The 24787-nt window shown below is 32.9% G+C and overlaps 1 long non-coding RNA gene across 1 annotated transcript; it reads left to right on the plus strand.

Annotated features, from left to right (window-relative positions):
• The first annotated feature begins 6649 nt into the window (after window positions 1-6649).
• Window positions 6650-19591, plus strand: LOC127714217 (uncharacterized). The gene is made up of 2 exons (XR_007987626.1): window positions 6650-6795; window positions 15345-19591. It is a non-coding gene; the product is annotated as an uncharacterized LOC127714217 (long non-coding RNA).
• Window positions 19592-24787: the final 5196 nt, after the last annotated feature.

Genomic DNA, 24787 nt, shown 5'->3' on the forward strand with positions numbered 1-24787 from the left:
GTCATGAAGAACCAATAAAACAACAGTACAGAGGCAACCATCATCTCTTTAATAGCCCAATAGTATATACCAAAACAAAAGTACCATTATAACAAATGAACAATATTGTATCAAGTACTGCCTAACCTGTTTATACAGAAGCCTGCTGTCCTATACTCTGATGATGGTGGCTGTAAGGCAGAGATGGTTTCATACAGCAACGTCATAAATGTATATCTGTTTAAAAAAAATATATCAAAAAGCCTTTATTGTATCATTGAAGTGTAGCAACATACAAGAAGGACCCTTTTTTATCATATACTTTAAATAAAAATTATATTTCAAAAATCAGATAGGTAAGAAGCTAAAACAAGTTGAATTTGATTTTTAAAAATATCACTATTTTTTTTTATCAAACAATTAAAGCTAAATGATACATTGTTTATCAAAATTAAAGAAACGAAAGGTAGAACTACTAATTTTTGTCAAGTACTTCCATTTATAAAATCTTGGTCTTAACATTGAAGTTATTATACAATCTTGATAATTGTCAAATTGTGTTTTTATGAGTGAACAATAACCATGCTTGACGACGGATTTAATTGAACTTTATTCTGATTATTGAATATAAGGATATATAAAATACAAAAAAAACATGACTTAAATATAAATTATAGACCAGAAAGGTAGAAACAAACATGATTGATTATCTGAGATATTTTAAGTACAAAGATTAGTTGTAGATGTAATCTGTGTAAAATGAAACTAAAATTAAAACATGAAAATATTCATGCAAGACTTATACAAATATACGAAGGCAATCATCAATGCCAATATAAAAGATATTAACATATGTTATGGATATAGTAATAACAGTGCAACAAGCAATTCGCCATTAGCAGTTTACAGATTTACGTAAGAAAAGCATACATCATCAGCTTACTTGAACATGATAAAAACAAAACATTGAATCGATAAAATACATTCATAATAGATTTGTTGTCACAAATTACAGAGGTAAGGTATTGTTTTGTGGTATGACAAATTTCAAAAACAAACGAAACGAGTGAATTCTTCCATGCAGCTTTGTCTTGAATATTGTTGAATTGCGTTCATAGACGTTAAACCATACGAATGTCAACAGTTTTACATATCGGCGTTATGTAGTATGCGTGTGTTCTTTACTTGGATTAAAATTATACAGCTAGCATTTGTAAGAATATGACGGGAAAAAATGTATACATATATTTCAATTAAACCCGCAATCAATATTATAATTGTTTTGTCTGTATTTGTCACAAAAACAATATTGACAGTATTGACAGTTAATAACACTACCCCAATATGTAAATTACTAAAATTTGCATACTTTAATAAATCTCCGAAAGCAATAGTCAATCACCAGCGTGTAATCTTCCGCAAACTCAACGACTTACCTGAAGGACATGTTATTGCACATTGTGTATTTTAAAAATATATTGTATTTGGTGATTATTAACAGATGAAAGCTATATATTGTTTTTGATGTTATGGCGTTGTCAATTTATTTTCGACTAATGAGTTCGAATGACCCTTTGGTATCTTTCACCGCACTTTTAGAAAGAAGCTAAAACAAATTGAATTTGATTTTTAAAAATATCACTATTTTTTTTTATCAAACAATTAAAGCTAAATGATACATTGTTTATCAAAATTAAAGAAACGAAAGGTATTACTACTAATTTTTGTCAAGTACTTCCATTTATAAAATCTTGGTCTTAACATTGAAGTTATTATACAATCTTGATAATTGTCAAATTGTGTTTTTATGAGTGAACAATAACCATGCTTGACGACGGATTTAATTGAACTTTATTCTGATTATTGAATATAAGGATATATAATATACAAAAACAAACATGACTTAAATATAAATTATAGACCAGAAAGGTAGAAACAAACATGATTGATTATCTGAGATATTTTAAGTACAAAGATTAGTTGTAGATGTAATCTGTGTAAAATGAAACTAAAATTAAAACATGAAAATATTCATGCAAGACTTATACAAATATACGAAGGCAATCATCAATGCCAATATAAAAGATATTAACATATGTTATGGATATAGTAATAACAGTGCAAAAAGCAATTCGCCATTAGCAGTATACAGATTTACGTAAGAAAAGCATACATCATCAGCTTACTTGAACATGATAAAAACAAAACATTGAATCGATAAAATACATTCATAATAGATTTTTTGTCACAAATTACAGAGGTAGGGTATTGTTTTGTGGTATGACACATTTCAAAAACAAACGAAACGAGTGAATTCTTCCATGCAGCTTTGTCTTGCATATTGTTGAATTGCGTTCATAGACGTTAAACCATACGAATGTCAACAGTTTTACATATCGGCATTATTTAGTATGCGTGTGTTCTTTACTTGGATTAAAATTATACAGTTAGTATTTGTAAGAATATGACGGGAAAAAATGTATACATAAATTTCAATTAAACCCGCAATCAATATTATAATTGTTTTGTCTGTATTTGTCACAAAAACAATACTGACAGTATTGACAGTTAATAACACTACCCCAATATGTAAATTACTAAAATTTGCATACTTTAATAAATCTCCGAAAGCAATAGTCAATCACCAGCGTGTAATCTTCCACAAACTCAACGACTTACCTGAAGGACATGTTATTGCACATTGTGTATTTTGAAAATATATTGTATTTGGTGATTATTAACAGATGAAAGCTATATATTGTTGTTGATGTTATGGCGTTGTCAATTTATTTTCGACTAATGAGTTCGAATGACCCTTTGGTATCTTTCACCGCACTTTTAGAAGGAAGTAACGTACAAATGAACTGTTTTATATCACGCAAAATCTAATCAATTGCACGTAACACTCAAAAATCCATTTCGTATTCGCAAGTTTTATATTCTTCTAGGCACGTCCACAAAAACATTCCGAATACGATGCTAAGGTAAAAGAGGAATGATAAACTTTCTTTGAATTACCACATGCAGGTATTTGCTGGTTACATGTATACAAATACGAAGCAAACTTTTATCCAAATTGAAAGTTTCTAGTTTGTTATAAAGGTTGAAAAATGCGTTGACGTGTGCACTTTTTCTTTGAAATTCAGACATTTCCGTTTAAAAGTAAAACGTTGCAGTTGTCTCCCTTTCGATAAAATACAATTTTTTAATGAATTCTCCCTTTACAATTAAGAATTATTTCAATAGTTGTGCATTTTTCTAAAATTATCACAATACTATATTTCGAAAAATATTTATTAGTTAACTATAAATCTTGTTGACAAAAAAATTATACAAATTTCGCTTTCTTCAAAAAATATTAAAGAATATATGTTTGTTCTCTGGTTAAGGGTAATGGGATGAAGGTAAATTTCTGGATTAAGAATAATAGACATTTACGGAAAGTCTCGGTACCGACTGTTGACCCCGACGCTGACAGGTAAAATGAAGGAGGTCGTCTCAAAATTAAAAAAAACAGTACTAATGAATTAGCTTTTCAAGGTAAAATTGGCAAATAACAGTTTAACAAGATTTTACACAACGATTTATTCAATCAAATACGGTTTGTCTACTGTTTACAAATCCTGCACAAGTCTCCACAATTTGTCTGAGTTTTTGTCTTGGGTGCCTCCACAAAGTACCCATCACTTTATAATTTTTTAGGTCACCCATGGCATGTTCGACAAGAATTCTATATTCTGCAATGATTCTATTAAATTTTTTACTCTTGCGTTTCTGGTGATCTGGTTTTCTGTTGATTTGCTGTCGCGTAAATGGCGTAATTACGGGATGCCGATTTGGATAAATTTTATCTCCTAATAGCACATATTCTTCTGGAAAATTTAGCGTTGCATCGGCTCCAATCTGTCTCATCATCTTATACTGCTGCGCAGCATTGTAATGGCCTTAAATCCGCTTTCGACATGGCTAATGTTTCCCTCGTTGTCAACTATCACTTGCGTATTTATGGCGTGGTAGTGATGATGACCGGAAAAATACAGTTCTTGCGGCTCATTTTGTGGCCTATATATATCTCTACAAAAGTGCCGTCGATTGCACCGACGACAGCAGGGAGTTAAGGCCAAACACCCCCCCCCCCCCCCCCCTCCCTCCCCCCTCTTTTTTTATTTCCGATTACGGGGGCCGGGCACACTGGTCCCATTTTAATCCGCCTCTGTCCCTTTTTCCGTAAATTTATATTTGAAAATCGAATTGAGCTTATTGAAATATTGAATTGCCATTTTGCTTTGTACTTTTGGAGTTATGATTTACAAAAAATGTCTATCTATAAAATATTGTATATGCGAGCTTAATTTTATTTTTGTGTTTCAGAGATCGGGAATGTCAATCGACGATTTTGAAACCCGTGCGCGCAATTTTTTTAACTCGTGCACACGACCTTTTAAACTCCAGCGTATAAGATTTAAACTCGAGCGCATGACTTTTAAACTCGTGCGCATAACTTTTAAACTAGTGCGCACTACATTTTTAAACTGGTGCTCACGACTTTAAAAACTGGTGTGCACGGCTTTCGAAAAATGATGCGCACGACATTTAAACACGTGCGCTCGAGTTTGAAAATCGTGCGCACAAGTTTTAAACTAGTTTGAATGTCGTGCACTCCATTTTAAAAGTCGTGCACACCATTTTGACAGTCGTGCGCACCAGGGCCTAAAGTCATAAAACTTTGCTCAGTGTTCTGAACACAAAATCATGCTCGAAACATTAAATCCAGCATTTTGATTGGTTGAGAATTGTTTTGGAGTCTGAGTACACAAAACCTACTCGGAAGTTTAATGACTTCAAGCCCAGTTTTTTAAAGTCTTGATTACCAGTTTTAAAATGTCAAGCTCACGAGTTTCAAAGTCGTGCGTACCAGATTAAATCTCCAGAAAAATTTGTTCAAATCCCTACTTTAAATGAAATGATATATAAATGAAGTAAAAAGATATAAAGACATTATTTTATTTCAGAACCAACCATTCTTATGAGGAAGAAAAAAGTGTTTTTTTTTGTCGGACCAAGAAGTTGTCCTTCTGTTAAACGCCTACCAACTTCACCCCTGTTCATGGGACAAAATCATAGGTCCTATAAAGACAAATATGGATTCACTTCCCGACGACGCAAAGCGTCTATATGAGCAGTCAACCTTAAAGCAGTTAAAAAGCAGAATTTCTACGAAATTTGCAAAACTCATGGCCACTCCACAAGAAAAATATGCCAATGAATCGATCTGGTAAGAATTTCAGATTGAATTAAGAAGTCCCCCCCCCCCCCAAAAAAAAATGAAAACAAGAAGCATATACGATTACCATAAGCAAAAAGACATGCGAAAAAAAACTCTGTATACCATGTTTTTACAGCTATCGAACTTAATAAAATGCAATGTTTTAGGCAAAAACATGAATGATTGCCTGAATGTAGTTTTTTTACATGTATTTACATCTGATCACTTGGCATCCGTAGTTTTGTTTGTTATCTTTTCCGACTGAAAAAAAGTATTTTACCAAACTTGGTATAAACGAAAGATCTTTAGATGCAGGAACTATGTCTGACAACCATTTCAAATTTTAAAATAGCCATCGCAGCCATTGAGCGTTCAACCTCTCGTCCAAAAATGAATGTAGGATTGATGAATGGATGGTTGGGTGTTCAACTTAAAGTGGAAAGCTAAATTCAGGAAAGGGAACATAATTAGATATGAATATTTGACCTTGCATTGTACAAGACCAACACACCAATTTTTAACGTTCCATTTCAAAAGGTAACTGTCCGCAGTAAAACATGTCAACCAACCCTAACACAGTATTCTGACTCAGGGCCGACCATGCTTCGTGCTTAGTAGAGAAGCAGTGAATATCAATTTTTAAGTCTTTGGTTTGACCAGTGGCGGATTCATAATTTCCAGAAACGGGGGCCCGCTACATTTTTTGGCTCTTAAAGGGGGTGCACGATACAAATTTTGCCAAACATTTTCGTTATTTTAATAAAATTTTCCAGAAAAGGGGACCAGGTCCCTCTGGGCTCCCTTTAATTCAAATCCAAATCTGTTCACTCAAACCAAACCTGGCAGAAATTTTCCTGGGTTGCCATTTTCCTTTTTCAGAATGGCCGCCCCAGCTTTTAATTTGTTGGCACATATTTTCAAGTAATATGGTCTGCACTGATTACATGTTCCCGCTTCTCCCACACCACTTGTTAACTTAACTTAGGGAGCTACCTTTTAGTTGTTTTTTTTTGGGGGGGGGGGATAAGAAGAAAACTTTAGTCCTACATTTTATTTTCAACAAATATCGAGTCTGACGTTTTTTCTTACTTGAACTGGTCCTTGATTTGTTACTTCTTTGATACATTGGTACTGCCTTTTTATTCTTACCCCCCCCCCCCCCCCCCCCCCCCCGTATTTTACTTTTGAGACGACCTCTTTAATTTTTGCTGTCAGAGTCGGAGTCAACAGTCGGAATCGAGACTTTCAGTAAATCTCTAATACCAGATACCAGGACAAGTGTATGATATACGTCGTTCAACGCTTTAACATTCTAATTATAGTACATGAAAGAAGCATTTAAGAATTCAATAAATATCAAAATACATATATGTATCTGTTTTGTATTTTCTGTTGTTGAATTTATTGATATATTTCCACAATGTCAACTGAGATCGTTTTTTAACATGCATCGACGAGATTGATCTACAACAGCAGTTTAACAATATCATCTTCCGAAACGTGATATATTAGTCAATATTAGGATAACGTGGATTAGATGTAACGGAAAGGTTTGGCATGTTATTTCATTAACGTTTAATGTGTTTCTTTTATTTACATGTTAGAATCTAGAGATATTTTATTTAGGATTTTTACCAAAAAATGTTGTCGAAGTGAACTGTACAAACATTTTCGCTTTTATTTTCGAATTTCTTTTCGCTTATTTCAACCTACGTAAAATGCTTTAAAATATCCCAATACTGATGTGCAGGACAATTTTTTATATGTTGGTGCTCAAATTTAAGCCATGAGCGACGCATTTCGATTCGAGCGTCATTTGATGAGTCTTTGTAGATGAGACTTGCATCTGGAGTACAAAATACTAGATATCATTGAGATGGGAGCCATCTCTGTGGGCCCCGCTGTGAATAATGTGTGGTAAAAAATTTGTATCTTTATCATTGGACATGGGGTTGTCAACTGAAACCGAAGTTTATGACCTTGACCTTTGACCTAGGAAGTTGTACATACATTATGACACACCCTCTGGTGTTGCTTTATATACATGTCAAGTATAAACATTGAAATCGTAACGGTTCTCAAGATATAGAGCGGACACGATCTTTACCATAGGACATGGGGTTGTCAACTAAAACCACAACATATCCAGGCGTATGGGGGAACCTTATCTAAAATTGACTTTTCGTACATTTATCTAGATCATACTGAAACAAAACACTCTGGCATGTTATTATGACCTATTTGTTGTAATAACAATGAAACGAGTCTTATTGATTAACGGTATTATGTGAACATTCGATGACGACTTCTTGTTATCGAAGGCACTTATTTATAAAATACAAAATTATTGTATTTAATTGGCACTTAGTAATCTCGAACTATTTGAATAAAAATTTAAATGAATTAAATGTACTACAAATTCAAACAGTTCTTAGCTCCTTTTTAGAAAATGTAATTTAAACTTGTTGTAATGAAGTTAGCGTAAAATTTGTCAAATTATTTTTTTTTTATTTGTCATTTAACTTTGATATATGATGCATGTCTCTACACAATATGATTCACGTAACAGTTTATAATTACATAAATGTAGTTGTTCTCATATATGAAGGTCCGGATTGGGGTTTACAGAATAGAAAATAATGGGCGAAGAAAATAAATAATAGGGAAAAATTGACCCAAAATAAATAAAGAATATAGAATAATGCGATACTAAGATATAAAGAATAGAGAATAATGGGCAAACATATAAAAAATAGAGAAAAATGGCCTTAAAAAAGAATATGAAAATGAAGGACCCCCATCCATACCCTCATATATACATTTGATACGGTGCATTTATTAAGGTTTATATTATAAACTCCATTTATAAAAATCTATAGAGCAATGCATTTTAATATTTTTATCGATTTTATATGTAGATTCAAATATTTTTCACTTCAAACGATAACGTAAAACTTCGTCAGACCTCATATAAGATGTATAGTTTAGTGCCATCAAAACAGAAGCCAAGCTGAAGTGTTAATCTTTTCTTCACATATACTTGTTCATCTGAAACTCGAGGAAATTGAAGGAACCACTTTGAAAACAGTTATAAATTTGTAAATGATTGATTTACTTTTAATTTATATATTTTTTTTTATCGAGCCTTAACTTATAAAGTCAGAGGCGGAATCTATTTGTTTTCTTTTTTTTTCTTTTTTTTTTTGGGGGGGGGGGGGGGGGAGGGAGGTGCTGGGCCGCAGCTTTATATATGGTAAATGCATAAGCTTTTGCCAAATGCCACTTTAACGTTTTTATGGTACCCCCACCGTTTTCACAATCCTTGAACTGCAAATAAAAGTTGATACTAATATATTTTAAACTTACGATGCAAACCTAGTTTACGACATATTTGGACTTTTAGGACAAATACTGTGTCTGGTCTTTTCTGTTTACTTATCTATCATAGATTAACTGTACATCGCATATATTCACGTCAATCGTTTTATTACAACCGACTGTTCCTAGTATAGATAAATGCATTTTCTTTCTTTAAATCCATTTAAAAAGATTGTATTCTTATGGAACCTACAATATTTCACAGTTCGTGACAAATTTATGTAGACAAAAGCGTTGAAAATAATATTTGATGGAAGGGGTGTATTAAGGGGCTATGACTGAATAAAAATAAGAAGATGTGGCATAATTGCCAATGAAAAATACTCTCAACCAGAGACAAAATGACATCGAAGTTAACAACTATAATATATATATGTCAGCGTATACGGCCTTCAACATTGAACAAAATCCATACCGCATAGTAAACTTATTCTAAAAGGTTACCTATTCAACACTGTAATTAAATCTTTGAATATTGTTTCAATTGATGTAAATATTGATTTTGTTATCAGTAAATTAAAACCATACTAAATATTACACGTATGTACTTTCACGGTACTACAATCTGTCGATACTTTTAGTTTGGCATTGCACAAGGTCATGTTTTTCTCTGACTGTTAATGACGTCTTTACACTGTATCCATTGGATGTTGGATGTGTACTGGTTGATATTTCAGTCTTAGATACATGATTTTTTTTTCAATAGTTATTGGCTTTGAACTAGCTGTCAGTAACTGCGAGTACTCTCAGATCTGTACATAGTGTCTTTAAGTTTTTTGGATGTACAAATACCCGTTCACGTCCACTTTGTGTTTTTGTTGGATGTATTTCTATTTGTATCCATCTAATTAGTTAAGCCTTTTTCAACTGATTTTCATAGTTTGTTCTTATATATGTTGTACTTTACACCACTGTCCCAGGTAAGGGGGAGGGTTGAACGCTCACAATAGATATAAGAATATGTGGTATGAGTGCCAATAAGACAACTCCATCCAAGTAACAATTTGTAAAAGTAAACCATTATAGGTCAAAGTAAGGCCTCCAACACGGAGCCTTGGCTCACACCGAACAGCAAGCTATAAAGGACCCCCAAAATGACAAGTGTAAAACCATTCAAACATGTTTAACCCACTCCGCCACATTATTTATGCGCCTGTCCCAAGTCATGTACATAGTTCAGTGGTTGTCGTTGGTTCTTGTCTGTCATATTTGTTTTTCGTAAACTGTTTTGTTATAAATTAGGCCGTTAGTGTTCTCAATTGAATTGTTTCATACTTTTCATATTGGGGCCTTTTATAGCCGACAACACGGTATGGGTTTTTCTCATTATTGAAGGCCGTACGGTTGCATATAATTGCTTACATTCACTTCATTTGAACTTTGGTGGATAGTTGTCTCATTGGCAACCATACCACATCTCCCTTTCTTTTATATAAACAATGGCTCCAAAATTTTTGAAGTTTATGATTAGTTATCTTGCTTTAGCTAAAAGCTTTAAATTATATAAATTTCATATACAATGGTAAAAACATCCACAACGTTAATTCAGTATAGAAATAAACGTGTATGTCCCCATACGAGTTTTTACATAACGTTTATATTATAATAGTTAACGGCGTTTTTCTAACATTGACGTTCTATCTCCATAAGCCTGGAAATGTCATGGCGGGTTACATATTTAAAAGCCAAGGATGTATAAGTAGCAAAACAGTGTAAAAGGAAATAGGACAAAAGAGACCTAAACAAAAAGTCCACTTCATCGAAAATTGCCTGAGGAATAGGTATTTTGTAAATCATGACAGTACCGAAGAACTAACTATTGAGCCTATGATATCCCCGGGGACAGATAATCTACCAGCAGCGGTATTTTCCCAGTGCTATAAAAAATGGAAATAACATTTATTAATTTTGGGTATCCAAAGCAACAATTTGCTAAACTCATGCCGTATAATAAGCTACAGTGTATACAAAGTGCGAATCCAGCTAGTTCATTTTTCACTGTCATACGCGAGTATTACTATTATAGAATAAAGGATGATTGGAAAGACTGTGTTTGTTTACGTTTTGCAAATACAAAATATTTAATTATAATGTATGTTTCACATGACGACGGAAATGTTTGTATTGTCGTAACTACAATCCCGTCCCCTTTTCCCCGAATGTGACCTAATTAATCGAACTCATCACCGAGTTTGTAATTACATGAGCAACACGACAGGTGCCACATTTAAAGCAGTATCTGCTTACACTTCTGGAGCAGCTGAATTCTTCCCAAGTTTTTAGTGGGTTTCGTGTTGCTCAGTCTTTAGTTTTCAATGTTGCGTTTTATGTACTGTTTTTTTATCAGTTGGTCCTTTTCTTTTGTAGCCATGCCGTTGTCAATTTATTTTCGACTTATGAGTTTGCATGTCCCATTGGTATATTTAGCCTATATGTTAACACATTTTTATTAGAATATGACTTTACAATGTACACTAACAGGATTAAAGTCCAAAAACGTGTAATTACATAACATAATCTAGAATATCCAGCATTAAAAGCGATTCATTTGAACTATTTAAGTGCGATGCATTATCAATGTAAATGCGATCATTACTGATGTGGGATTTTTGGAGGTGCGATGAACTTTCAATGTGGTTTTATGTGATAATTGGACATGCAAAAAGTGCCAACATTCGTTTGTTTGATGACTTTGCTTTTGATGATATTTACATTGAAACTCCAAACTTATCGTACATGGTTACTTAAATATATACGGGGTATAAACGCCGTATAGTTGATTCTGGACAACAAGCCGAGAGAAGCCAATATATGATATTCTCTAATAAAAATACTCTCTGAAAACTGCTTCATAAATGCAAACATTAAATAATTTTGAATAACAACTGATATATGTGCAGATAAGAGCGTATCTTCCTCCGGAGTATATCCCGCAAACCTAGTTCATTGTAATTATTATGATGTTCGTCAGTTTTATATTGAAAATTGAAAAACCTGAATTTGGTATATGTTTCATATGAAACAGACCTTGCTGGAGTAAGCCAACTCATCGAGAACACTTGAATCCGATCAAGTTTCTGAGATGTTTCGTGAAAATATTCAAATCTTGTGGACAATGTAAAACAAGGGTCACGAATATATGCGACACATCTTCTTGAGGTGATACACGTTCATATGATGCATATCCAAATATTTTTGGTGAGTTTTCTATTAGTGTGTCTTGGATTCAAAAATATTCTGGAGTAGAAAATCCATGAATGCAACGCATTTTCAGGGCGAATTGGCCTTGAAAAATGTTGGTACTTGCTTAGATAAGCTTTAAAAGTTGTCGTGCAGTAGTTACATACATACGTCTACCATATTGATTGCCTATGAATAGTCAAAAAGCACAACGAACAGTACAAAAATTTTCAATGAACGATAGTAAATACTACAAAGACAACCAACCGTGACAAAATTTGGAGTTTAGTCTTTAAACATCTATAAATGAAATACAACAACGGGTTTCTCAATAGTTGTGACAATTTTGAATAGACATATGCATGTGTATGAATTACTTGTAAACATCGCAAAACAAGGACTCTGTGTAACACAAACTTGATTAAACCACAAATAAAAACATGGTATGTTGACTGGAAACTAAAAGTGACAGTGCGTTTTGTGATTTTTCGTTGTTTATATTAATAAAGGGTGCTCATGTAATATTATTAGTTAGATAGGGTGCTAGTGATCTAATAGGACATAGACGAGGTCAGTAAATTTCATAGAGGATGAGAGTCGCATCCATTTATTCATTAGTATGAGATGTATAGTGCCCAAGATATAGACCGAAATCAAAAATTTAAACAGAGTTTTAAGCAGTGTCTATTAATGACGTTTCACTAGTATCAAATGTGTTGTACTCTAGCTATACACCGATATCAAAAACTTAAGCAGAGTTTTTGGTGGCCGTGGATGCGCTCAATTGTCTAATTTGTACCAAGAAATGCTGTTATACCACATCTTTTTTTTTTATATTTACTGCAGGGTTTGTTACTCGTACTGTGTTAATGCAGTAGAATGTGTCCCCGTGCCTGTAGTGTATGCCCCTTTATTTTACAGTTAGGATTTTTTGCTTGTGAACTGCATATCTCCTGGGTCTAAATCACAATACAATGGGACAAGGGAACATATCTAAAACTTCTTCTATTGATATCATGAATATTGTTGATAAAAGACAACGTAAAAATAGGTCTTTCGGCAAACGTACCAGTCGAAATCAACGAATTAAACATGGTAAAATCTATAAACTTGATGATCTCCTATCCATATTTAAAAACAATGGTAGGCATCAATTTTTATGTAAACTGGGTCAAATACCGATTAGTAAATTACATGAAATTTTCATGGAGTGTGACACAATCTCGTTCTTCAGCCCACTTTTCAATATTCGCGAATAACTACAGCTTTTTTCCACCATAGGCTGTTCCCGCGTATCTATAAACTTGAAGATCATAAACGGCGTTTTCTGAAAATTAAATATATTAACAGAGGTATTGATTGCATCAACTTATCGAGTATATTTTATGACTCTACCATTCAAAACTTTATACCTTCGTATTTTGATAACACAGAACCAACTATTATTTCGTATACATACAAAAAACCAGCAGGAGTTTAATTTTTAATTAGACGTTAGTAACATCAGACGTCAGTGTAGAAATAATACTCCTCTAACTTGAGACTGTGAATCGTCTAATTTTAGATATGATCCCTATGAACATGGTATCAATATCGTTCAAGACAGAGAGGTAAACTTTTAGAAAAAAAGGCCCAAAATATCGTCCTCCATCTAAAATAGATTGGAAACAGTGTCGTCAGGTCACAAAAGAGACTCTTTCATCGTTTTGTAAAAATTGGTATAGATGGGAAAATCAGATAAAAAATCTCTTGTTTCTTATCTAAATAAATGTATAAATGTTGTGGATATTCGAATATCACATTTTGAAAGTAATTTAGAAATAAAAAAAAGAGTGCATAAATACGCCTATTTCTAGAATAAGAATCAAACTTAAAGTACTCGCAAAGCGGTTTATTCTTGTACAGGCTGCCAAACAAGCCAACAGTGAGGTGGTGGTATGCTGTAAATACTACACGGATTTTCTTGAGAATGAAATGTTAAATTCTTCCACATTCAAGTCCGTGCGCTCCACAGATAGTCATATAGTAAACAATCACATCATTACCACATCACAGCTTAAGGCCTCTTCTGAACATTTGAAGGTCCCTACTATGTATTGGTTACCTCAACTACACAAAAACAAGTAAAATATCGTTTCATCTCTGCCTCTATTAAGTGTTTTACAACTAATCTTTCAGTGTTTTAACTAGTTCCTTAACTACGATCAAATAACTTATCATTAACTTTTGTAATAAAACATAAAAAAATAGTGGTTATTTTTCAAGTGTTAAACATTCTTTGGATGTGTTAGATAAATTACGTGCTGTTGATGGTCCTTTTGGTTCTGTTGACAGTTTTGACTTTTCAATTCTTTACACAACACTTCAACACAATCTTATCAAACAAAAGTTTTCATATTTAATTGAATGGTCGTTTGGTAAATCTGAATGCAAATATATTTGCTGCAACTCGTGTAATGCCTTCTTCTCTACTTAGAAAGTTAAATATACCTACTGGAGGTGTTCTTGTACTGTTATGAATCACAGTTTATGGCCAAACTCAGGAAAGAACCGTCTAAATTGCATTTAATTGATAAACAACACTTAGTGTTACCTTGATGATATTTTTTCGTTGAATAATCCAGAATTTTCTAAATATACTGCCGAAATGTATCAAAAGGAACTTACTTTAAATAAAACAAACATTAAACGTAATAACTGTCCTTTCGTAGATGTTGATATTTCAGTTTTACACGGGAAACTCTACACTTAAAGTTACGACAAAAGGGACGATTTTTCATTCCCTATCGTTAATTTTCCTTTTTAGAAGTGAATTCGTTACCACAAATTACTTAAAACCTTTACTAACAGTCTTTTAAAAAGCTTTTTATTATGAAACAGAAGAGCAAACATCCTTAATATCCTGTCATACCAATCAAATTAATCATATTAATCATTGTGATTATATTCATGTATTCATACTTATGATATCAGCACTTCACTCATACTTAAACTACTAATACATATCATCCCATACCCAATTCTTTCAAATTATATCAATTATGCTTTTCATAACAAGCATACATGTCAGCCGATCTGATTAGTTCTCATCATGACTCGTGTATAAGCATAGCGAAAGCACACATTGTATTGTAATTAGATTGGTGTATCACTTATTATACCAAACTATTATGAATAGTCAATCAATCATCTATCATACCTCTCACATGTCATACCAATTGTGATATCAACATTATTCATATCAAGTACCATCGACTAGATATAATCAAGGTGGTTGTCAAGCGGTTATCGCCCAGTTGAAGTGAATAAAAAACAATCATATTCGATGGGTATGAAATAGCTATAGGTACCATCATAATATGTATTATTGAAAGGATAAATGTGATTGGTTAAAAGAGTTTCATTCATTTTGATCATCTTGTACATTTGGTTTTTTTTTTGTACTACCATCTTTCATAGTTAGTGTCATTGCTGGCGTACTATATCATAAGCCGGGTTTCTTTTGAATTATTTTTAATAATATATAATGTTTTTTTTTCAGACCAAAGCCATCATTGAAAACGTTACCCGGTGTAGGTGCTTATATGGACAACTGGCGAACACCGCTTTATAACTTTGGTACCAATGAACATGACTTACAAAATTTAATTTCAAGAAATGAACATTTACAGAACATTAATCCTGCAGATTTTGAAGAAAATAGTCGTACAACGGATGAAATTCTTAGGATAGTGATGCAAGGAATACGTAGATTTGCAGGAGAGCAGTTTGAAGGGTTGGTTCTTCACGATCAGCTGATAAAATTTGGTAGTTCAAGAGAAGGGCTGAAAGTCATCGATGCTCTAGAATTTGATAGCATCCTCATATTTAATATAAATGGATTGGAGTTAGAACCAGTTCTAGGAAATACTCTGGGATTGGTAAGACTTCAGGTTAATAATGCAGAAGACCTTTTAGAAAAGTACCCTTGGATTAAAAAATACGGAGTATTTAAACAAGTATTTAGGAACAAATATTTCATCAACTCGAAGAATCTACACTTAAACGTGTTCGAATCTATAATCGACAAAACCCGTGAACTTGTGAATGAAATGCTTCGAGATACAGAATATTCTATCGATAGAATTGCAAAACCACCAACAATAAACATTAGAATAACCTTGAATAAAGAAAAAGGTACACCCGATTTATACGACAAGTTGTCTATCATCACCTTGCAAAGTGAATCGTTAAAATCGAAGTCATCTTTGGACATAGATATTGTTCCAGCACTTCTTTTACGAAACGATTCTGTTCCAGATCCTAATGCAAGGAGCGCAAAAATGTCCTGTTCTGTATATGCCGTAATGAAATGGGTCAATATAAGCCAAGACACACAGATGGCAATGTACAAGGATTTTTTGTGGAGAGTTTGCACATCCGGATACGAAAGGCACATTCTAGACGTTTCCCAAACGAATCACAGTTAGCAGTTCTTGGTGACGGCCTGTCGAATCCTGAAAACATACGTGTTTAACCAAGACGGCACCAATCAGCTTCACACAGTTGCAGCTTCCAATCACCTGAAAACAATATGTTTCCATTGTATAACATTACTAACGATACCAAAGGACCTTAACTCTTTATCTGGGGTCAAGGAAGCAATGGGTTATTTTCTGTCGTTTTTGAACTTATGTATCAATTCTGCAACGTTGCCACATTTCTTCCATGGAAATCCTTGTTTAGTCCTCATGTTCCCTGAATGTAGTTTCGCGCATGAGAACACATCAAAAATATGTATGGATCAATGAGTTCCGAGACGTTCAATCAGGCTAAGGTTAGCTACAAGAAAATGCTACGGGACCTGCTTGGCTTGTATACTGATAATGCTCGTCTTGATTCTGATCGTTTAGATCGATTCACGAAACTACTAGACCTCCAACACAGCGTCAGAAAACCCATTGATGCGTACAAGTTTTAAAATACTAGTAATATTTTTATGCAACAAATTGGTAAATCATAGATGAGTGTATATCAAGTTGTTATGTTTCAAAAAAGAAGGATTAACATTATTGAATAATTGGATTTCTTCGCCATATTGTGAACAATATTTATTTGTCCTTTAATGTTTATATAAGCACTAATGATTTTTACATTGTTATGGTGTGTGTTACTTACTGCCATTTGTGTGTGTATATGTGTGAATTTATAGATAAGGCTCTAGCATGCCTAATTGATAAGAACTAATATCAGGATCTAAGGGATCATGCGATATATTTACAAAAACGTATACCAAAACGTAATACATGTAATTGGTTAACAGTAACGAATTTAATTACTTGTATTGAACAATTTCCGTAACATCACTTTCATTTTGATAAAGAAACGAAAAATCTAATTACGCTCGTTTTTTTTAAATGATTCCTAACATGTTTTTGATGTAATGCCATTGTTTATTGTTCGTGGAATATGTTTTCTTTTTAACTTTCTATATTTGTCAAATTGATTACCTTGGTCAAAATTGGTTGTCATCATTTTGGAACTCGCTATCACATGTTTTGTTAAGTTTTAGCCATAATACCAGTACATAAAAAAAATTGATCTCGAATTCTAGATTATGCTTATAGTTTCCGAGAAAATTACCCCACCATAAAAACCTAACATTTGCCTCTGCGCATAAAAAAATGTCGAGGCCATATTTTCCTGTCAGACAAAACTATAAATAAAATATATATGTACACATTACAATCATTGCAAATATGGCAAGTATGGCTAACTTATATTTATATTTCTTTTTAAATTTACTTATCTGCATAAACTAACATTCACTAATGAACAAATGTTTTATTAATTACAAATCGAACGTTAACAAAAACACTAAGGCTGGTCCAAACATATCTTGTCTTTATATCAATCTTTAGATTGAATATATGAAATTATAGAATCTGAAGCGAGATGATGTATCAAATATTATACGTTTTAAAGACAGAAAAGACACCTCAAACACGTCTGAACATTAAAATATTTTATAGATTTTCTCTTTTTAATAAAGTAATTGCCCAAACAAACTGTCACCAGGGGCAAGGATGTAAATTAAAGCTTTACAAAGATCAATTTAGTATCTTTCTTTCAATTCTTTTCAGCGGAATTTATGCTTATGCACAAAAAAGATCCACTTGTATTTGCACCTACCACAGTCGACTGGGTTTTTTTTTGTCAATAATTTAAAGGTTAACAAATATTTCGAAGCTCCATACCATGTTTTGGGTAAAAACACATAAATAAGATGCATAAAATCCTAAATTATGTACATTTATTAAACTTTTAAAGCCCATAGAAAAAGATGTAACAAATTCAAATTTACCAACATGGCCTTTTTCACCTTCTCCTAAAAGAGTTCTATTTCATATGTTTAATTTCAACAGGGTTTAGACATGGCATTTAACCAGTTATGTTTTATTGACGTGGCGTTGTCAATGTACATTGATTTGGTCAACACTACAAACATGGTCAACCATGCACGCTTTTTGCTATCCCTTTTCAAAATTTGCATCTTAAAAATTTCTCTTTCTGTCCTAACAACAACAATACCAGCAGACTGCCTTTTTTTACCACCCATAACCAAATCAATATACAGTGACAACGCCACGTCAATATAATTTTATAACGCATTGTCATTTTGCGAGAAACATTTTGGGCCACAATAAAAACTGAAGTTCAAGTCCTCGAATGCCATGGCAGACGGATTCACGCAATTAATATATCAATACAAATATATAGCCACAAATTATCTGATAATCTAGGTTAATACAATACTACCATCCTCGTAAAGTGACATTATCAAGCAAAACATAAAGCCGAGGAAAAAAGGCTCAGGGAAAGTTATACCGTATTCAGTTAAAACAAATTGTAGAGTGTTCTTCGATTTGTCTTATGTACACATTATACACTTTGAAAATGTTTAAATTCCAATTGGTTTTTATAATAATATTTCCTATATCCAAATATGAAATTTTGTTTGGTATTTTGTGTTCTTTCATTTAAGCCTTAATTACATTAACATTTTCATGATTCAATTATATAAACAAAAGTGTTGGCTTGCAATAGACTATTTTCATATTACCGACTTTTGACTCCGGATTATATAATTTGTCGACTGGTTACCTTGGACATCATGGTACTCGGTCAAGTAAGAGCAACCAAAATAAGTAAAATCAAACATATAATTGGTGTAATTTGAGGGGAAAGTTTACTGTTTTCCGATGATTTTGTAGTGAAAAAAAAATGTTAAGCAAGTAATTTTCCCCCAAAATTGTACCGATTGCAAGCTTGGTTTTCCTTCTTTAGCTTGCTCTTATCTGACTTGGTACCATGATGTCCAAGGTAACCAGTCGACAAATTATATTATCCGGAGTCAAAAGTCGGTAATATGAAAATAGTCTATTGAAAAATTCACAAAATGAATATAAACAAAATAATTCAACAGGTTTCAAATGCAGAGTATTTTGTCAATTTTCTACCTGTATAAGATAATGTAAAACAAAATGACATATTGAGTATTTGTCAATAAAACGGCATTCAGGCATTCTAAGTGAACTTAAAAATATCACATAATCCCTTGGTAATATTTTTTCAACTACAATATTCCAGTTCCTTTTTAGCAATCCCGCGCTGATCTGAAGGTTGAAAATTAACAGAATTAATTTTGATATCTGCAATTGAAAATATTGAATTTCTCAGTGCTTTTCAAGTTTTGGTAATTTGATTGTTTGGGAACGTTATGAAGTGAAAATAAATTGTTTTAATTTTGACGTGCGTCCTGGTCATTCTATAAATGTACTAAATAATAATTTGACAACTTGATTGATTGATATCAAGGAAGCGAATTAATTCGAAGGATACCAAAGGAACATTGAAACTCATTAGACGAACTGACAATGCCATCATGGCAAAATGACACATCGGTGAAACAGTTATTCCATAACGGTCAACCAACCTAGGTGTCATCCGATTTAAATATCCTAAGGTAGCTCTCTTAGTTACATATACCAACGTTTTGTCAAATCGACTTTGATAGATATAGGAAGATGTGGTATGAGTGCCGTATGATTTAATATGATAAACTTTTTTACTGGGTTTATTGTTTCCCTTACTGGATAAGGTATGTCGGCTCGAATCTTTAGTATATAAACATTATTATTACGTTTCTTGTGTACAATTTGGATTTTAGTATGGCGTTCATTATCACTGAACTAGTATATATATTTGTTTAGGGGCCAGCTGAAGGACGCTGCATTGAAGACCTGTTGGTGACCTTCTGCTGTTGTCTGTTCTATGGTCGGGTTGTTGTTTCTTTGACACATTCCCCATTTCCATTCTCAATTTTATTAGCACATACGTTAATATAAGTTGACATATGTCAAACGGAAGCCCATAAAGGACATTACACATTCGAAATCTTTATCATATGAGACTATATTCTGTGATCATGTAACAGGAAATTTAAAAAAGATTGTCGTTTATCAAAGTTTTTTTTTATTTCCATCCTTAAAGCAAAACGAACGGTTAAATACATCATTGATAATCAATACAATTGAGACGACCCCTCTAGCTCAACACGGACATGTCATATGTGACGTAATAGTCGATCTATGTCCTGGACGTACAATATATCCTTGGATGCCGATGAATAGTAACGTTTTGATATACAAAGATACAAGCGAAACTTAACGTCTGGCAGACACTAGGTTCATAATCTTACGCTACAAAAATACCGGTAAGTCATAAAAATTGCAGTATAACTTATGATCATTGCTAATCGTAAGAAAGCAAAAGAGCCAGTCAGGAGCCCAGCAGTATACAAATTCCTTCTTTATTTACTATGATAATAAAGAAACGTCATATAATACACCACTTTTTATTGAATGTTGTTTGCCATCGAATTCATTGTTGATGGTTCAAGTCCTTTGCAGCATCGTTTGAGCAGCGGGACTCGACGTTCGTGGGATGCTTGGGTAATTTTTATAAATTATTTTTCTTTTTTCGTTGAGCGTAGTGTCTTGTCAGATGATTTACTACTCACGAAAGAACCGGCTGCTTCCTTAGTCAAAGGAACTATATTTTCACATACATGACATAGCTGAGTAATTTCCGCAGGCAAGAAAAAATATTCATAGTTTGATATTCATAACAATATTTTTAACATTTTACTGTATCTGTATTATCACTGGTTCCATGTTAGTTATTATTGAAATCTATGTATAGCTACAGTCTGATAATAAACTATAATTATAATCATCAGACAGGACCTTTTAGAATGTGTTGCATAGGTCGTAACAGATTTTAAAGGTCAACATGGTTCCGCTTATGACCATACCAGCACATTAAAAAAACTTCACATATTGAAGTCCTGCGAAGATCTCATATACAAATCAATAATACAATCAGTCATTTATGTTTGATTGATTAGGATTATTACCGCGATTCAAATTTCAACTATGAAAATTATATCTACAGTGTATCGTAGGCCATAACAAGTAAGATAATGAAATTAAACAAATGTTATAATTGCTAGTTAAACAAGTATAACAGTTTTAATTTAAAATAAATAGATCTCGTATGATTGCCGATGAGACAACTATTCACCAAAATGAAATAGATGTAAGCAAATATAGTCAACTGTACGGCCTTCCACAATGAGAATTACCAAAACCGTATGGCCAGCTATAAAAGTCCCATGAATTAAAACAAATGAAACAATTCAAATGAGAAAACTGCCGGGCTAATTAATAGCTTAACAATCTACGAAAAACAAATATGATGGACAATAACCATCGACAACCACTGACTGTGATATAACAATACAACCTACGAACAAACCATAAAAATCAGTTGAAAAAAGGCTTAACTCATCAAATGGGTTCAAATACAAATACATCTATCAAAAACACAGATGTGACATTGTATTAATACTTAAACATACTAAAAACAACAACAACACTAAGTACAGATCGGAGAAAACTTGCAATTACTGACAGCTAGTTCAAAGTTCATAACAACTAATTATAAAAATCATGTATCTAAGACTACAATCTCAATCAGTTCACATCCAACATCCAATTGATTTAGTGTTAAGGCGTCATTAACAGTCAGTGCCAAACTATAGGTATCAACAGAATCTACTACCGTGAAGGTACATATAAGAAGTGTTTAGTATGGTTTTAATTTACTGATAACAAAATCTATATTTACAACAATAAACAATATTCAAATTACAGTGTTGAATATGTAACCGTTTAGAATAATAGAAAAAAGGAGATGTGGTATGAATGCCAATTAAACAAATCCCCATCCAGGACAATGAGTAAACAGTAAACAATAAGCGGTCACAGTACGGCCTTCAACACGGAGATCAGTCTCACACCAAACAGCAAGCTATAAAGTGCCCAAAATGACTAGTGTAAAACCATTAAAACAGAAATACCAACGCTCTAATCTCGATAAAAAACGAGAAATGAGAAACACTTATGTATAAATAGAATATCAATTGAGATGGCTGAACTCATTCAAAAAGACATACGTGTATTAAAAAAAGTAAACTCACACTGAAAGAATAAATTCGATATTTTCCACAATATGAATACAATCATTATATTAATTAACAAGAGGCTCTCAAGAGCCTGAATCGCTCACCTGTTATTTTTTTTTTGCTTAAATCTTTCATCAATGATTATTTTTGCTTTTTACCCATATGTTCCATTTTAGCCATAGTGTCTATGTTTCTTGACGTACAAGGAAATGAAATACAAAATTTATACTAGATTCATTTGAGAAGATTTCTAAAGTTAAAAAACATAAAACAACTTGTGTAAAATTGTCCTTAAAGGGCAATAGCTCCTTAAGGGGTCAATTGACAATTTTGGTGATATAAAAATTTTTTTGTAGATCTCATTTTGCTGAACATTTTTGCTGTTTACAGTTTATCTTTATCTTCAATAATATTCAAGATAATAACCAAAAACTGCAAAATTTCCTTAAAACAACCAATTTAGTGGCAGCAACCAAACAATGGGTTGTTCGGTGTATCTGAAAATTTCAGGGCTGATAGATCTTGACCTTTTGAACATTTTTACCCCTGTCAGATTTGCTGTAAATGCTTTAGTTTCTGAGATATAAGCCAAAAACTGCATTTCACCCCTATGTTCTATTTTTAGCCATGGTGGCCATGTTTGTTGATGGATCAAAATTTCGGATACAATTCATAAACTAGATTCCTAAAGGAACATTCATTCAAAGTTAAGAAGTATTAGGCACAATAGTTTCAGAAGAGAAGATTTTTAAATGTTAGCAAACTTGATGAACACATTGTGTAAAATTGTCTTTAAAGGGCAATAACTCCTTAAGAGGACAATTGACAAATTTGGTCGTTTAACGTTTCTGTAGATCTTACTTTGCTGAACAATATTGCTGTTTACAGTTTATATCTATCTATAATAATATTCACGATAATAAAAAAAAAATGCAAAATTTCCTCAAAGCTACCAATTTAGTGGCAGCAACCCAACAATGGGTTGTTCGATTTGTCTGAAAATTTCAGGGCTGATAGATCTTGACCAATTGAACAATTTTACCCATGTCAGATTTGCTCTAAAAGCTTTAGTTTTTGAGATATAAGCAAAAAACTGTATTTGACCCCTATGTTCTATTTTTAGCCATGGCGGCCATTTTTGTCCATGGATCAAAACTTCGGATACAATTTATAAACTAGATACCCTAAGGAACATTTAGTTAAAGTTTGAAGGTATTTGGCCCAGTAGTTTCAGAGGAGAAGATTTTTGAAAAAGTTTACGACGACAGACGACGACAGACGACGGACGACGACAGACGACGACAGACGACGGACGACGACGGACGCCAAGTGATGGCATAAGCTCACATGGGGCCCTTCGGGCCCCGGTGAGCTAAAAAGAGAGATGTTAAACAATATCTGAAACACAAATTTTACCTTGGTCAAAATGTCTTTAAATAAAATAATGTACACATGTATATTATAATAATTTTCCTGTTAGGAGATCGATGTATTACAAAATAAATATATTAAATATTCATAGAAGGAGAACATAGGTGTAAATGTATCGTTATACTAAATACTTATTAAAGGTGCTATATATTAAGAATAGTGAGACAAGATATAACATAAAATACGTAATCATTGAATATCAAAAATGCATTACAAATTGTGTTACCAGGTCGAATTAAAATCATGCATCTATTACAACATATCCCAGAGATTTCGTGTTTTAACGCCATGAGCAGTCAAAACTATTTGACTTGTACAATGCCAAAATAAAAGTATCGACAGGCAGAAGTTTTTTTTAAAGGATTGATAAGTTTACACGGATTGTATCTAAATTTCCGGGCTCGGTTTTAAACATCCCCCTAAAATTTAGGATGTGCTATTCCGTTTAGTATAATGTTACAGCCAACCTTGCAGATTCAATCTTTGTATCTAAAATGTTTGAAAGAATTAAGTTACGGTTTTGAATAATTCGTGGAAAGGAAATCCCTGACATACTATCTTACTACATGTACTAGTAATACACATATTACTCTCATTAAATTCCAAAACGTCACTACAAACATTAGTTTAATGAACCAGTTAGGATATACAAACACCGCAAGACGGTGCCAAAGGAACTTCACCGTCCATTAAGGGAACATTAACATTAGAGAAAGAAATGTATCACTTATGTCGTATTTCTGTTGTACAAAAAAATGTAATACTGATATATATAAATCTAGAAAAGGACAGTGTTTGCTTCTGTTGGTATTAGATTTATTTCAATTGGTTCTTCTGAGTAAATTTCAGCAGTATATTTCATCACAATAACGGTAAGTGTTGTTGAATTTATCAATTAAATGGAATTTATACTACATTTAACTATTAAATCATTTCATTAATTAGATCTAAGGGCGTTACATGTTATATCTACCGACCTAACTACT

This window comes from Mytilus californianus, unplaced genomic scaffold, assembly GCF_021869535.1.
Source record: "Mytilus californianus isolate M0D057914Y unplaced genomic scaffold, xbMytCali1.0.p SCAF_9, whole genome shotgun sequence".
NCBI classification, from domain to species: domain Eukaryota; kingdom Metazoa; phylum Mollusca; class Bivalvia; order Mytilida; family Mytilidae; genus Mytilus; species Mytilus californianus.